This window comes from Ranitomeya imitator, chromosome 1, assembly GCF_032444005.1.
Source record: "Ranitomeya imitator isolate aRanImi1 chromosome 1, aRanImi1.pri, whole genome shotgun sequence".
Classification (NCBI taxonomy): Eukaryota; Metazoa; Chordata; class Amphibia; order Anura; family Dendrobatidae; genus Ranitomeya; species Ranitomeya imitator.
This window is the reverse complement of record NC_091282.1, coordinates 1,186,126,049-1,186,140,077: the sequence shown is the minus strand read 5'-3', so window position 1 is coordinate 1,186,140,077 and position 14,029 is coordinate 1,186,126,049. Positions and strand designations below refer to the sequence as shown.

Genomic DNA, 14,029 nt, shown 5'->3' with positions numbered 1-14,029 from the left:
CGACTCTGATATATCCATGAAATCTATCTGAAGTCACATATATATGTGCATATTGTAGTTGGCATCTGCACAGAGTAATGTTTTCTCTAGGAAGTTGCCAAATACAAATTGCTTATTCAGGTGCCAATAAAACTATCCTGCCAGGCTTTAGTGGAGTGCTCAATGGCTTACGGCACAGGACATTAATTCCTCGGCTATTCACTTGAAAGGACTGGTATAGTCATGGCACATTAAATAAACTGTGGCTGTGAACCACTGCCTTCTTAATAGCTGTTGACTCTCACTTAAATTGCCCATCATAATAGATGACAGGAAAGAACGCGCGTCTCAGGAGTCGATGTTTTATAACCACACTCCAATCTCTCAGATTATAGAAGCTTTTGACAGTCCCTTTTTTAGAATAACACAAACAAATCTTCTTCACTTTGTAAGTTTTTTTTTTATAATATTTAAAATTCTATTCACACTATCTTTTGATCAGAGTTTAGAAATAGCAATGGCCCCTAGGCAGAAAATAAGGTGAAATACTGGTTATTTTTATTGCACAAAGCTGAGATTTAGATATTAGTGGAAATCATGATGCAGCTGTAGTAAAGTAATGTAAGAGTAGTATTCTACCATCTTCTCCTAAAGGGGTTATCCGCTCTTAGGGTACAAGTCTGCAGTCACTCTGCGACGGTTGCGCCATGTTGTGGTGGACCAATGGGAGCAAAAACGTTACATGTAACGTTTTTTGCTTCCGACGGTCCGCCATTTCCGACCGCGCATGCGCGGCCAGAACTCCTCCCCCACCTCCCCGCACTTCACAATGGGGCAGCGGATGCACTGGAAAAATGCATCCGCTGCACCCGTTGTGCGGCGCATTCACTGCTAGCGTCGCTAGCGTCGGTACCCTCGGCCCGACGCACTGCGACGGGCCGAGCCTGACGCTAGTGTGAACGTAGCCTTAGGGAGGATTCAGCAACTCTTAGCATGGCCAACCATCTACAATGGCAGAGCCACTGAGATCACTAAATGGCTGCCTTTGTCAATGTGATATCAGAGCTACCAATATCAGAAATCTGGGTCAGCACTGGATCGAAGGACAGTGAGTAAAGCTGCACCCAGGGACTCGAAGGGGAAAAAGTCATCATTACTGGTAATCTAAAGTCACTGGCAAACATTTTAAAGCATCCTTAGCGGTCTAAGAAGGAAATGGGTTAATGTCAGCAACCCTGGTGGTCTGGGCCGTGAGAAATTGATGTCAGCACCCGCCTATCTGTTATATTTTTATATTTTTAAAATGGACTTACCATACACTGGCCGGCTACCGTAAATGAATGTTCACAGTAGAACTCGTTTCCTGAAAATCATACAGTGTACGCATTCTGACAATCATTGGAAAAACAAGCAAAATGCTTATTCGTCGGGTGAAATAATTTTTAGGCTCGGTCAAAAAATAATATCACCAAGTGTAAACAAGTCATGCCGCTGACTAGAATGACAGTCTATACCCACAGAATAATGCATTATTGTTTGTTCTGTGCACATGGTAAAGGCAGTTGCCTTGTGTAAACAGGCTATTAACTGACCGCCAATTAGCAAACATGTAGCCGATCGGTTTTAATACTGTGAAGTACAGTAGTGTAGTGCACCATTTCAAGGGTTTGTCCACAATATTATGTGACAATAATTTGGACAACAGATACTCACCTACCTGACCCCTGCAGCTCCTCTGTACCACTTCCTATGTCCTCCATTCTTCTTCTGGTGGGTGACATCTCCTGTTCGCGAGAGAAGAGACACTGTTTCTTTGATCTCAGATGAAACATCAAGGATATATCCTTGTTTTAAGGCCCATTTTTAATGCGATAATATGTAGAGGACAGCCCCTTCGCCATTTTTTTTTAGATCAGGAACACTTTTGCTGATTGTACCAAGTTTTGCAAGTGAAGGCCACCTGTGTATAATGCCACCTAAAAGCAAAATATAACTAAAGTCTTCTGTCCGTCCATTGTTACAAAAACTAAGGAGAGAAGAGAATCATATTCCCATGTGTAACGGCTGTCTGACGGATGCTCGATGGTCTGTCTATTACACGGAGATGGACGTATTCGGCCAAATTTATAACAAATGCAATTTAATGTTCTCTAAGTGTCACTCCAGTCACTCAGCCTGTCTTCAGTGTCCTGACAGTTCTCACCGCTTTTATTATTTGTCTTCAGTTGTAACCTCCGCGGTAAATTACATTTTCATTTTTCCATCATTACTAAATAGTTTCCAGATATTGCATGTCAAACTTTTAAGACCCAAAACGCATTATACAGAATGAGGTTTACTCCAAATGTTACAGAAGTCTTTTCGTCATCAATTTTACTTTTAATAAAAGTGACAAGTCTTCAGATTAATGTAACTTGGAAACATAGAATAAGGGGTGGTAGTGAAAGACATCCGCTTTTTTTTTTTGTTTCTGAATATAGTTGCTAAAACTTTCTGCATTGATGGCTAATAAAATGTCACTAAACTTTTGACGTACACATTATTGTATCGTCATTCATTCAGCACATGGAGTAAACACGATTCAGCCACGTAAAGTAAAGACATAGTCTCGCTGTTATACTGATTACATTGATACCTTTGGTGTGGAAATCTGCTTTGTGGTTCTTGTTTAATCATCATTTGATGTTTTCTTCTTATTGGATTTTGGTGCACAAGGGTGGGACTGTGCACTGGGTCTTCACCTCCTTTCCCCGCTCCTCAGCCTGCCTCCAGTGATTAACTAGCAGGTCACTGAGATCTTGACTCGATGACGTCCTCATTTAGGGCCCGATTCATAAAGAGTAGCGTTGTACACACCGGTCTTAATGAAGTGTTGTGTGCCTCATTAAGAGGTGCACAACACTTAATGAATTCGGTGCATCATCTCAGTAGACTGCGCTTCCTTTCACCTTGCCAGAAATGCTACTCTAGTCAAGGACTGGAGTAACATTTCTGGCGTAAGTTATAGTATTAAAAGTGGTGTAACTTGATGAATAACGATGACAGGCGTCGCCAAACCCCGTCCCATCCGTGATCTACCCACTTTAGCAAAGCTGTCCAGGACTGGCGAAATAATGCAAAAAGTGATAGCACTAATGCAAAACTTTGTGTTGCACAAAACATTTTGTGACTTTTCAAAGTGTTTTACGGCAGAAAACTAGAATAAACACTTGATTGAGCGCTCAGGTGTCTTTTTGCTCCCGGCTACTCTTCTGAATGCTACGTCTTGCTGAGGAGGATGACATCCGGCTTCTGCCCGTTATCAAAACATTGGGGCATATTTATCAAGCTAAGACTTCTGGTGTAATTTTTTGGGGAAAAAACCTGTCTTTCGTGACTGGCATCATATCTGTGTTTACTTTTAGACACTTTTTCCAACTTGTACCACTAGGGGGCGAGATGTCACTGAAAAGGGGTGTGGGTTATCACGGAAGGAGCGTGGCTTAACAACGACACAACGTTAAGCGTGGCTTAACAACGACGCAATGTGACAAAAAATATTACAAAATTGCGATACACTTTTTGGCCACAAAATAAGGCAACAAATGAATTTGAAAGTTTTTGAAAACTTTTTGGAAACAAGGATGAAAAGGTCCCAGGAGTTACGATTTCCAATAAAAGAGACTGCACAGACTTGAATATGTAGACAAGGACAAAGGCTTAAGAAATACAATAGGCTTTATTTCTGTACTAACCATCCTTGGAGCCTCTTTTATTTTGAACTCCAGAAAAATATCAGCTAGAACTGGTTTTTGTTGCGATGGCCATTTTTTTTTAGAGAAGTCTTATGCCATGGATTTATCCCAGTATTATCTCTGACCGCAGTCACTTCATAGACTAGTGGCTGATCTGATCTGTTGAGCACATCTATTAATTATATTAACAATCCAGGGCAGTTGTTGATCATTTGTGTATTTCTATTGCAAGTCAATGAAATGCGACATTATATGTGAACCCGCAATCTAATTGCCAAGATATGCAAAGTCATTGACTAAGCCTCAGTAATGAGCTTTTTACATTTCTCCACTGGTGTCGTAGTACTTAAGCTTTTATTGTTATGGATGAATAATAGTGACAGAGGTGACGGCTGCATGTATGATGGGCGATAATATCAGAAAACGCCTTGGAGTTTATTGAGGATACAACATGAAAAATAGAGTCTTTTCTGTACAAAAATTATATAAAGGGCATGCTAATAAGTTCATAGTTTTCTTAATTTAATTTATAGGAACACTCAAGGCAACACTAAAAGCCCTCACTCATTAGACTAATGTTGGCTGAACCCACCATTATTGATGGGTTCAACCAACAGTCTAATGTCTATAGAGGCGCTGGTCGACTGATGGTTGTGAGAGATGTTGATCACGCATGTCTGATTTCGGACTGTTGGTCGCATTGTTGGAATAAAGCTCCCTGTCGACGTGTCAGTTGGCGACTTTCTCAGAACATAGGAATAGAGATCGATTTGTGTTCCTAAACGTTTGACCAGAGTTCCGAAAATCAATCATCTCATCTCTACAGAGGATCGCTTGGTCGATCGAGTGCACATATTTATGGCAGAGTAGCATCGTTCATTCGACAGTCATCTAATGTGTATAATCAACTTTAGCCATAACAACATTTTTCATCATCGGGGCAGAGGTTTAGTTTGGTGCTAAATACCCTGATCGAGGCTAAGTGGCTTGTTGGCACCAGCCAACAATCAAATCCCAGAAACATGCCCGGTAGTCGTCCACAGCTTTACCATAGATTATGCTTAAAGTAATATCTGGAACACAATACAAGGATCCTCTCTTGCCATGTTGTATGTACCATCTGGTACATACAAAAAAAAACCTCAGTACCGTATCCTAAAACCAACCAACTTCTAACCAAAGTGTGGCAAAACCAGTTGGGTGGCCATTTCCATCCTTGCCTTGCATTCCAATCTAAAGCTCCACCCATGAGGTTCAGCACTGTGCTCTTTCACCCATGTTGGATGCTAGGGGAGTCTACGGGTTCCTAAATATGTAGCCTATGCTGGGATATTTATATAATATTGTACATTTTTAACAATATTGTTGCAAGTTCATATAGTGCGACGAATGTCATAGGAAGATAGTAAACCTGACACAAATGTAAACAACTTTGTTTGAAGTGATGAAAAAGGATTTACAATCCAGTAAAGTTAATTCTTTATTGTGACTTGATTAAAATTGTAGCATGGGCACAAAAAATATCTGATGCATTTCAAGTCTGGCTGACTTTTAGTTGTAGATTCTGCCCTGATTGGATTTCAAACCAGGACCCCTATGCTGCCCATTTACAGACTTAATCACTTAGCCACCATACATCTTGCAGCCATTCAGATGCTTCTCACAAAATTAGAATATCATCAAAAAGTTAATCTTTTTCCGTTCTTCAATACAAAAAATAAATCTCATATATACTAGCTATTGAACCCGTTCTATGCCCGGGTGGCGAGCATTTATATTGGTATATGGTCTCCATCCTGGTATGTGTTGCTTCCATCCTGCGCCCTAATCTTGTCATGTGCTGCTACTATCTTGCGCCCCCATCCTGTCATTTGCTGCTCCCGTCCTGCGCCCTTATCCTGTCATGTGCTGCTCCCATCCTGCGCCACCGTTCTGTAATTTGCTGCTCCCATCATTATGCCCCATATGCTGCTCCATATAGGTTGATGGCCCCCATAAGATGCTCCATAGTATATGCCCGTATATTGCACCATTATGGTTGATGGCCCCCATAATATGCTCCATAGTATATGCCCCATATGCTGCTCCATTATGGTTGATGGCCCCCATAAGATGCTCCATAGTACATGCCTCATATGCTGCTCCATAAAGGTTTATGGCCCCCATAAGATGCTCCATAGTATATGCCCCGTACACTGCTCCATAAATGTTGATGGCCCCCATAAGATGCTCTATAGTATATGCCCCGTATACTGCTCCATTATGGTTGATGGCCCCCATAAGATGCTCCATAGTATTATATGCCCCGTATGCTGCTGCGATATATAAAAAAACAAAAACATACTCACCTATCATCGCTGGGCGCTGAGTGCTGGGGGACCTGAGCAGGCGGGGACATCGGCGTGCTGTGGGGGTCAGGTGCCGGAGTCGCTGCTAGCTCAGGCCCCTGACACATGCTATAGTCACCTGGCCCCGTTCCAGCGCTGCGTGCCACTCCATCTTCCGGGTCCTCTGGCTGTGACTGTTCAGTCAGAGGGCGGCGCGCATTAAGCGCATCATCGCGCCCTCTGAACTGAACGTCACAGGCAGAGGACCCGGAAGACGGAGCGGCACGCAGCGCTGGAACGGGACAGGTGAGTATAGCATACTCACCCTCCTGGCATGTCCCTGCTTCTCCGTTGGAGATCTCGGTGTGCGTTCAGTGCTTATGCATACCGCAATCTCCTGGGCTGCGTCACTCTGTGGGGTCCAGACTGCGACGGCGCTTGCGCTTGCTCAGTCTATAAAGGCTTCGGACAGAGTGACGCTCCCAGCGTTATATTATAGATAGAGTCATTTCAAACAGAGTGATCTATTTCAAGTGATTATTTCTGGTAATGTTGATGATTATGGCTTACAGCCAATGAAAACCCAAAAGTCATTATCTCAGTAAATTAGAATACTTTATAACAACAGCTTGAAAAATAATTTTGAAATCTGAAATGTTGGCCTACTGAAATGTATGTTCAGTAAATGCACTCAATACTTGGTCGTGCTCATTTTGCATCAATTACTGCATCAGTGCGGCGTGGCATGGAGGCGATCAGCCTGTGGCACTGCTGAGGTGTTATGGAAGCCCAGGTTGCTTTGATATCAGCCTTCAGCTCGTCTGCATTGTTGGGTCTGGTGTCTCTCATCTTCCTCTTGACAATACTCCATAGATTCTCTATGGGGCTAAGGTCCGGCGAGTTTGCTGCCAATCAAGAACAGTGATACTGTTGTTTGTAAACCAGGAATTGGTACTTTTGGCAGTGTGGACAAGGGCCAAGTCCTGCTGGAGAATGAAATTTTCATCTCCAAAAAGCTTGTCAGCAGAGGGAAGCATGAAGTGCTCTAAAATTTCCTGGCACACAGCTACGCTGACTTTGGTCTTGATAAAACACAATAGCCCTACACCAACAGATGACATGGCTTCGCAAACCATCACTGATTGTGGAGACTTCACACTAGACCTCAACCAGCTTGGATTGTGGCCTCTCCACTCTTCCTCCAGACTCTGGGACCTTGATTTCCAAATGAAATGCAAAATTTACTTTCATCTGAAAACAACACCTTGGACCACTGAGCAACAGTCCAGTTCTTTTTCTCCTTGGCCCAGGTAAGACGCTTCTGGCATTGTCTATTGGTCATGAGTGGCCTGACACAAGGAATGTGACACTTGTAGCCCATGTCCTGGATACCTCCTTGTGGAGTGTGTCAATGGTTACCTTCTGGACATCTGTCAAGTCAGCAGTCTTCCCCATGATTGTTGAGCTACTGCAACACACTAAGGGACCTTTTTAAATGCTTAGGAAGCCTTTGCAAGTGTTTTTTGTTAATTATTCTAATTTACTGAGATAATGACTTTTGGGTTTTCATTGGCTCTAAACCATAATCATCAACATTAACAGAAATAAACACGTGAAATAGATCACTCTGTTTGTAATGATTTTATATATGACTATGAGTTTCACTTTTTGTATTGAAGAACTGAAATAAATTACCTTTTTGACGATATTCTTATTTTGTGAGAAGCACCTGTATATGAGATCTTATATGGCTTTGTCTGTGTTAGAAGCTTCTTCTGTTAGCATTACGCTATGCTTACACATTGCAATTAGTGAAGCTAGCTCAAAATTTAATTAGAGTATGGGTGTAAGAAGTGAACTCCCTGGTCCGAATATTGTACCAGGCTTCTAGCCTAAGCCGAATAATGAGTGTGAATTCATCACACCGCTTCCCTCAGTTTCCCTCGGAATAAAACACATCATCCTTTGATGTGGGAACAAGAAATACAATTTACGGTAGATGACAAGACCCTATATCATTTTTAGCAGCAGATCTATAGAAGGCAATTTTCCAAGATTCTGGGTCTCAGAAATAATTACTTGTGTTTAGATAGCAACAAGTATAATGATTACTTATCTCGGACGCGGTATGTCAAAAACAGCTCATTTGTTTCCTCTAAAAATAACTGCAAACAAGTAAAAAGATATTTTGGTCTCCTGCAAAATAAAAAATACATTGAGTTTATGTGATTTAACCCTATTAATTAAAGCAACTATTGCTTCAACTAATAGGGGAGCAAATATAGAGGGTGCCCATTTTGATCATAGTCACCTATATTTTACTTACCGATGGATATTTGGGGTCAACTGCCCCATGTTACCCCTCTGTGATTTGGGTAATAGAAGAAAGTTGGGAGCTTAAAAAAACTGTGAGACATTGAACAGCATTGGGTCACAGACAGCCGACCCAAAAATTGGTTGAACAGTCAATGCTACGTAAAACCCAAGATCCGGAGTCATCAATAAGCGCAGATATATTCCATGGGATTTGAAAATACAATCATCATTTTTTTCTTTTTCAGTGACTTTTCTTTCTTGTCTTGTTATTTCTTGCCGTTATTGCTCCAGATTCCTTAAAATGGTGCACATGGGTCATAAAGTTTAGCGTCAAATCTAAAATGCTCTTTACTTTTGTGCTTTGCCATTTTTTTGTACCTTTTTGAGATAAAAAAATCGTATGACTTGTTAAAATGCACACAACTAACATTCATGCAAAAAAAAAATATTCTGGCATACAAAAAAAAAAAAATCACTCCAGGCAGAATGGAATAAATTTGTCCCCAAAAATATGCCACTTTTTAAAAAGTCACAAATAAAGTATCCTTTCATCATTGTCCACAATGATGAAAAGAGAGAAAAAACAAACAGATGTGAAGAAAATAGACCTTAAAGTCGGTGCCACTTAAAAGATGAATTTGGTGAAAAATAAAACTGGACAAAAAACAGAAGCCAATGCAATAATGAATTGTTTCCATAGTTAAACATTTCTTTTATGCCTTGTTGGGTCCAAGAGTTGTAAATGGGTTTCTGAGATTTTCAGTTGATTGGCTGTCCTTACAATATAACATCAAATGGGTATGATTGATGGTTTCTAATTCCCTTGACCCCACAGAACAAAGGGTCCATGTTGCGCGCAGAATCATTACCATGACTCCTTCATTTGTCCATATCAGTGTTACAGTGACAGATACTGCAGCTTTGTGCTGATCATACCTGATTACTTGAATGGACAAAGTTTTAGTAACAGGTTTAGCCAAACTTACATGGATAGTTAAGGCCACTTTGGAAAGCACAACCTCCATTTAAAATATTTGTGGGTGTTGCTTGACTGCGACTATGTGATTTTCATACATGTGGTCACATGCCAACTAGATGACGGCTTCGCTCAACACCAGTGAATTGAGCAAAATAGACGACGGCTTCGCTCAACACCAGTGAATTGAGCAAGGCTGGACATGTCTAGTTGGAATGTGGCCAAAAGTATGTACGGTAAATCTTATTTTTCCGGTCACTTGACCACCCGCTACCAGCATCGGCACCGGAGAATCCTCACAGCGCACACTGTCAGGAGTCACAAGTCTGCAGTCATATAGAGTGACATTAGACTTGATCCCCAAGCCTGGACAACCCCATTAACATATGTAATTCAGAAGACCACCTCTTGATACACACTGGGTACTCATTCCCACATTTTGCTTTTCCTATGAGCCAATTCACCCGGGTGATTATACACATGACATGTTATTGCACAGTGTCACTGCTTACTTCTTACAGTATATGTTCTTTTGTTACTCCATTAGTTATGCAAAATTATTTAAATGTGTATGTATTGCACCTTAAGGTACCGTCACACATAACGATTTCGTTAACGATATCGTTGCTTTTTGTGACGTAACAACGATATCGTTAACGAAATCATTATGCGTGACAGTGACCAACGATCAGGCCCCTGCTGAGTGATCGTTGGTCGCTGCGAATGATCAGGACCTTTATTTGGGCGCTGATCACCCGCTGTCATCGCTGAATCGGCGTGTAAGACGCCGATCCAGCGATGTGTTTACTGGTAACCAGGGTAAATATCGGGTTACTAAGCGCAGGGCCGCGCTTAGTAACCCAATGTGTACCCTGTTTACCATTGTAAATGTAAAAAAAAAAAAACACATACTCACATTCCGGTGCCTGTCACGTCCCCCGGCGTCCGCTTCCCTGCACTCCTCCTGCATCCTGTGTCAGCGCCAGCTGGCCGTAAAGCAGAGCACAGCGGTGACGTCACCGCTCTGCTTTACGGCCGGCGCTTACACAGGATGCAGGAGGAGTGCAGGGAAGCGGACGCCGGGGGACGTGACAGGCACCGGAATGTGAGTATGTGTTTTTTTTTTTTTACATTTACAATGGTAACCAGGGTAAACATTGGGTTACTAAGCGCGGCCCTGCGCTTAGTAACCCGATGTTTACCCTGGTTACCCGGGGACTTCGTCATCGTTGGTCGCTGGAGAGCTGTCTCTGTGACAGCTCTCCAGCGACCACACAACGACTTACCAACGATCACGGCCAGGTCGTATCGCTGGTCGTAATCATTGGTAAATCGTTTAGTGTAACGGTACTGTTGTGAATTCTGTGGTCAAGCTCCCTCCTGTGGTCATGAGTGGTACTTCGGCTGGTTCTGTCTATGAGCTTCCTCTGGTGGATGTGAGTGGGGCTGCGGCTTCTGAGTTTCCTTCCTCAGGTGACGAGGTTAAGTCGTTAGGTGCTGCTCTATTTAACTCCACCTAGTTCTTTGTTCCTGGCCTCCAGTCAATGTTCCAGTATTGGTCTTGCTCTCTCCTGGATCGTTCTTGTGGCCTGTCTGCCCTGCATAAGCTAAGTTTTGCTTGTGTTACTTTTGTTTGCTATATTTTCTGTCCAGCTTGCTATATTGGTTTTTCTTGCTTGCTGGAAGCTCTGAGACGCAGAGGGAGCACCTCCGTACCGTTAGTCGGTGCGGAGGGTCTTTTGGCCCCCTCTGCGTGGTTGTTTGTAGGTTTTTGTGCTGACCGCAAAGCTATCTTTCCTATCCTCGGTCTATTCAGTAAGTCGGGCCTCACTTTGCTAAAATCTATTTCATCTCTGTGTTTGTATTTTCATCTTAACTCACAGTCATTATATGTGGGGTGTTAGGAGTCGAGTTTCCTCTGCTGCACAGGGGGAATCTCGATCCGTCTCCGCTGCGGTCTCCCATTCTCCTCCAGCCGCAGTGGAGTCTGCTCAGGAGGGACGTCGATCCCAGCGTCTCGCTCAGTCTGACTCTGTGCGAAGAGTTACTGCTGCTTTTCCTGCTTCTGCCATTGAAGCCAGTGCTGGGCAGCGGCGAGTGGACGTTTCTGGATCTAAGTCCTTATTTGCACACACTGAGCATGCCCAGGGCAAGATCTCCTGTTGGAGATTGAGGGTCACATGCTCAGGTACTGCAGCACATCCCATTGGTCCTTTTGGCAGGTCCTGAAAGGGCAAAACTTCTGTAGCTGTTTCCTGTGCTGCAGCTATATAAACTGCGCATGACCGCACGGCCATGCGCTAGTATTGTCTTGTAAATATGTGTGTGTGTTGTGAGTGAAAGTCGCTCTTTAACCCTGCTGTTCTGTTGGTCAAAAATGACCGACTTTGAACTTCAATATTCTTTAAAATATTCAAGATGCGGCTCTGAAACCCGTGGCCGACCGACCCATCCTCATTTAAGTCAATCAACCACAAGTTTCAGAACCGCATCTTGAACACCCCAAAAAATACCAAAGTTCAAAATAGGTCTCCCCAGACCGAACAGAACAGCAGGGTTAAATAACCCTCCCTATTGAATGTCTGTTCGCGGAAGGTGTATGTTTGCTATCTAGCGCCCGACTTATCCAACAGCACGTAACACACATTACAGCTACCAGTTGCTGTGTCCGCCTGTACGGCGCCGTGCGCTTGCTCTGCGCTTTCCTGACCCAAGCCTGGGTGGTTAGTGGCGTTCGTCTGTGCGGCACCGCACGCACTCTTGTGCCTTAATATTATTATTTAGTTTCCTTACACACCCAGTTGCGGTGTTGTGCCAGCATGTGTCTAATCGGACTTCAATCCTAGTTGGGCTTGAGTTCGCTGACTCCTTGCTCGCGCTCTATGTGCGGTACCGCGGTCCTGTGACGCAACAGGATCGCTTCCTTCACGCAGGGTGTAGTTAACCCGTGCGTGTATACTTGTAGTACCGCCATATAGTCCGTCTTAGTAGCAGCAGGGTTTTTCCTGCACGGTGGACCTCGGACTGCGAACGCACCTAGTTCCATTTCATCTTGTACTTGGTGCGTTCCACCAGTCCTTAACATGGGGGGCTGCCTTTTCCTTTGGGGAATTTCTCTGAGGCAAGGTAGGCTTATTTTTCTATCTTCAGGGCTAGCTAGTTTCTCAGGCTGTGCCGAGTTGCATAGGGAGCGTTAGGAGCAATCCACGGCTACCTCTAGTGTGGTATGATAGGATTAGGGATTGCGGTCAGCAGAGTTCCCACGTCTCAGAGCTCGTCCTATGTTAGTAAATATCAGGTCACTTTGTGTGCTCTTAACCACTAGGTCCATTGTGGTTCTGAATCACCTGTTCATAACAGTACTGGAGGCCCAAAGTACTAATGCTTCTCAATAGAGGGAAAAGAGAAGTTCTGAGACCATTTTTTTTTCTCTGTACTGTGTTTTGTCTTTCTTTTCCCCTAGACATTTGGGTGGTTCAGGACACAGGTGTAGTGATGGACATTAAAGGTCTGTCTTCTTGTGTGGATCATCTCACTGCAAGAGTACAAAATATTCAAGACTTTGTGGTTCAGAATTCTATGTTGGAGCCAAGAATTCCTATTCCTGATTTGTTTTCTGGAGATAGAGCTCAGTTTCTGAGCTTTTAGAATAATTGTAAACTGTTTCTGGCTTTGAAACCCCGCTCCTCTGGTGACCCAGTTCAACAAGTTAAGATCATTATTTCTTTATTACGTGGCGACCCTCAAGACTGGGCTTTTTCCCTTGCGCCAGGAGATCCTGCATTATGTAATATTGATGCGTTTTTTTCTGGTGCTCGGATTGCTGTATGATGAACCTAATTCAGTGGATCAGTCAGAGAAAAATTTGCTGGCTCTGTGTCAGGGTCAGGATGAGGTAGAGATATATTGTCAGAAGTTTAGGAAGTGGTCTGTGCTCACTCAATGGAATGAATGTGCGCTGGCAGCAATTTTCAGAAAAGGTCTCTCTGAAGCCCTTAAGGATGTCATGGTGGGATTTCCTATGCCTGCTGGTCTGAATGAGTCTATGTCTTTGGCCATTCAGATCGGTCGACGCTTGCGTGAGCGTAAAACTGTGCACCATTTGGCGGTATTATCTGAGCATGGACCTGAGCCTATGCAGTGCGATAGGACTTTGACCAGAGCTGAACGGCAAAAACACAGACGTCAGAATGGGCTGTGCTTTTACTGTGGTGATTCCATTCATGCTATCTCCGATTGTCCTAAGCGCACTAGGCGGTTCGCTAGGTCTGCCACCATTGGTACGGTACAGTCGAAATTTATTTTGTCCGTTACTTTGATCTGTTCTTTGTCATCCTATTCTGTCATGGCATTTGTGGATTCAGGCGCTGCCCTGAATTTGATGGACTTGGAGTATGCTAGGCGCTGTGGGTTTTTCTTGGAGCCCTTGCAGTATCCTATTCCATTGAGATGAATTGATGCTACGCCTTTGGCCAAGAATAAGCCTCAGTACTGGACCCAGCTGAACATGTGCATGGCTCCTGCGCATCAGGAGGATATTCGCTTTTTGGTGTTGCATAATCTGCATGATGTGGTCATGTTGGGGTTGCCATGGCTACAAGTCCATAACCCAGTATTGGATTGGAAATCAATGTCTGTGTCCAGCTGAGGTTGTCAGGGGGTACATCCTGATGTTCCATTTCTGTCTATTTCATCAT

At 43.4% G+C, this 14,029-nt stretch overlaps 1 protein-coding gene across 2 annotated transcripts in view; it reads left to right on the top strand.

Annotated features, from left to right (window-relative positions):
- The window catches only part of SORCS2 (sortilin related VPS10 domain containing receptor 2), a 1,198,559-nt gene that overhangs the window by 295,606 nt on the left and 888,924 nt on the right, over window positions 1–14,029 (top strand). The window lies entirely within an intron of this gene.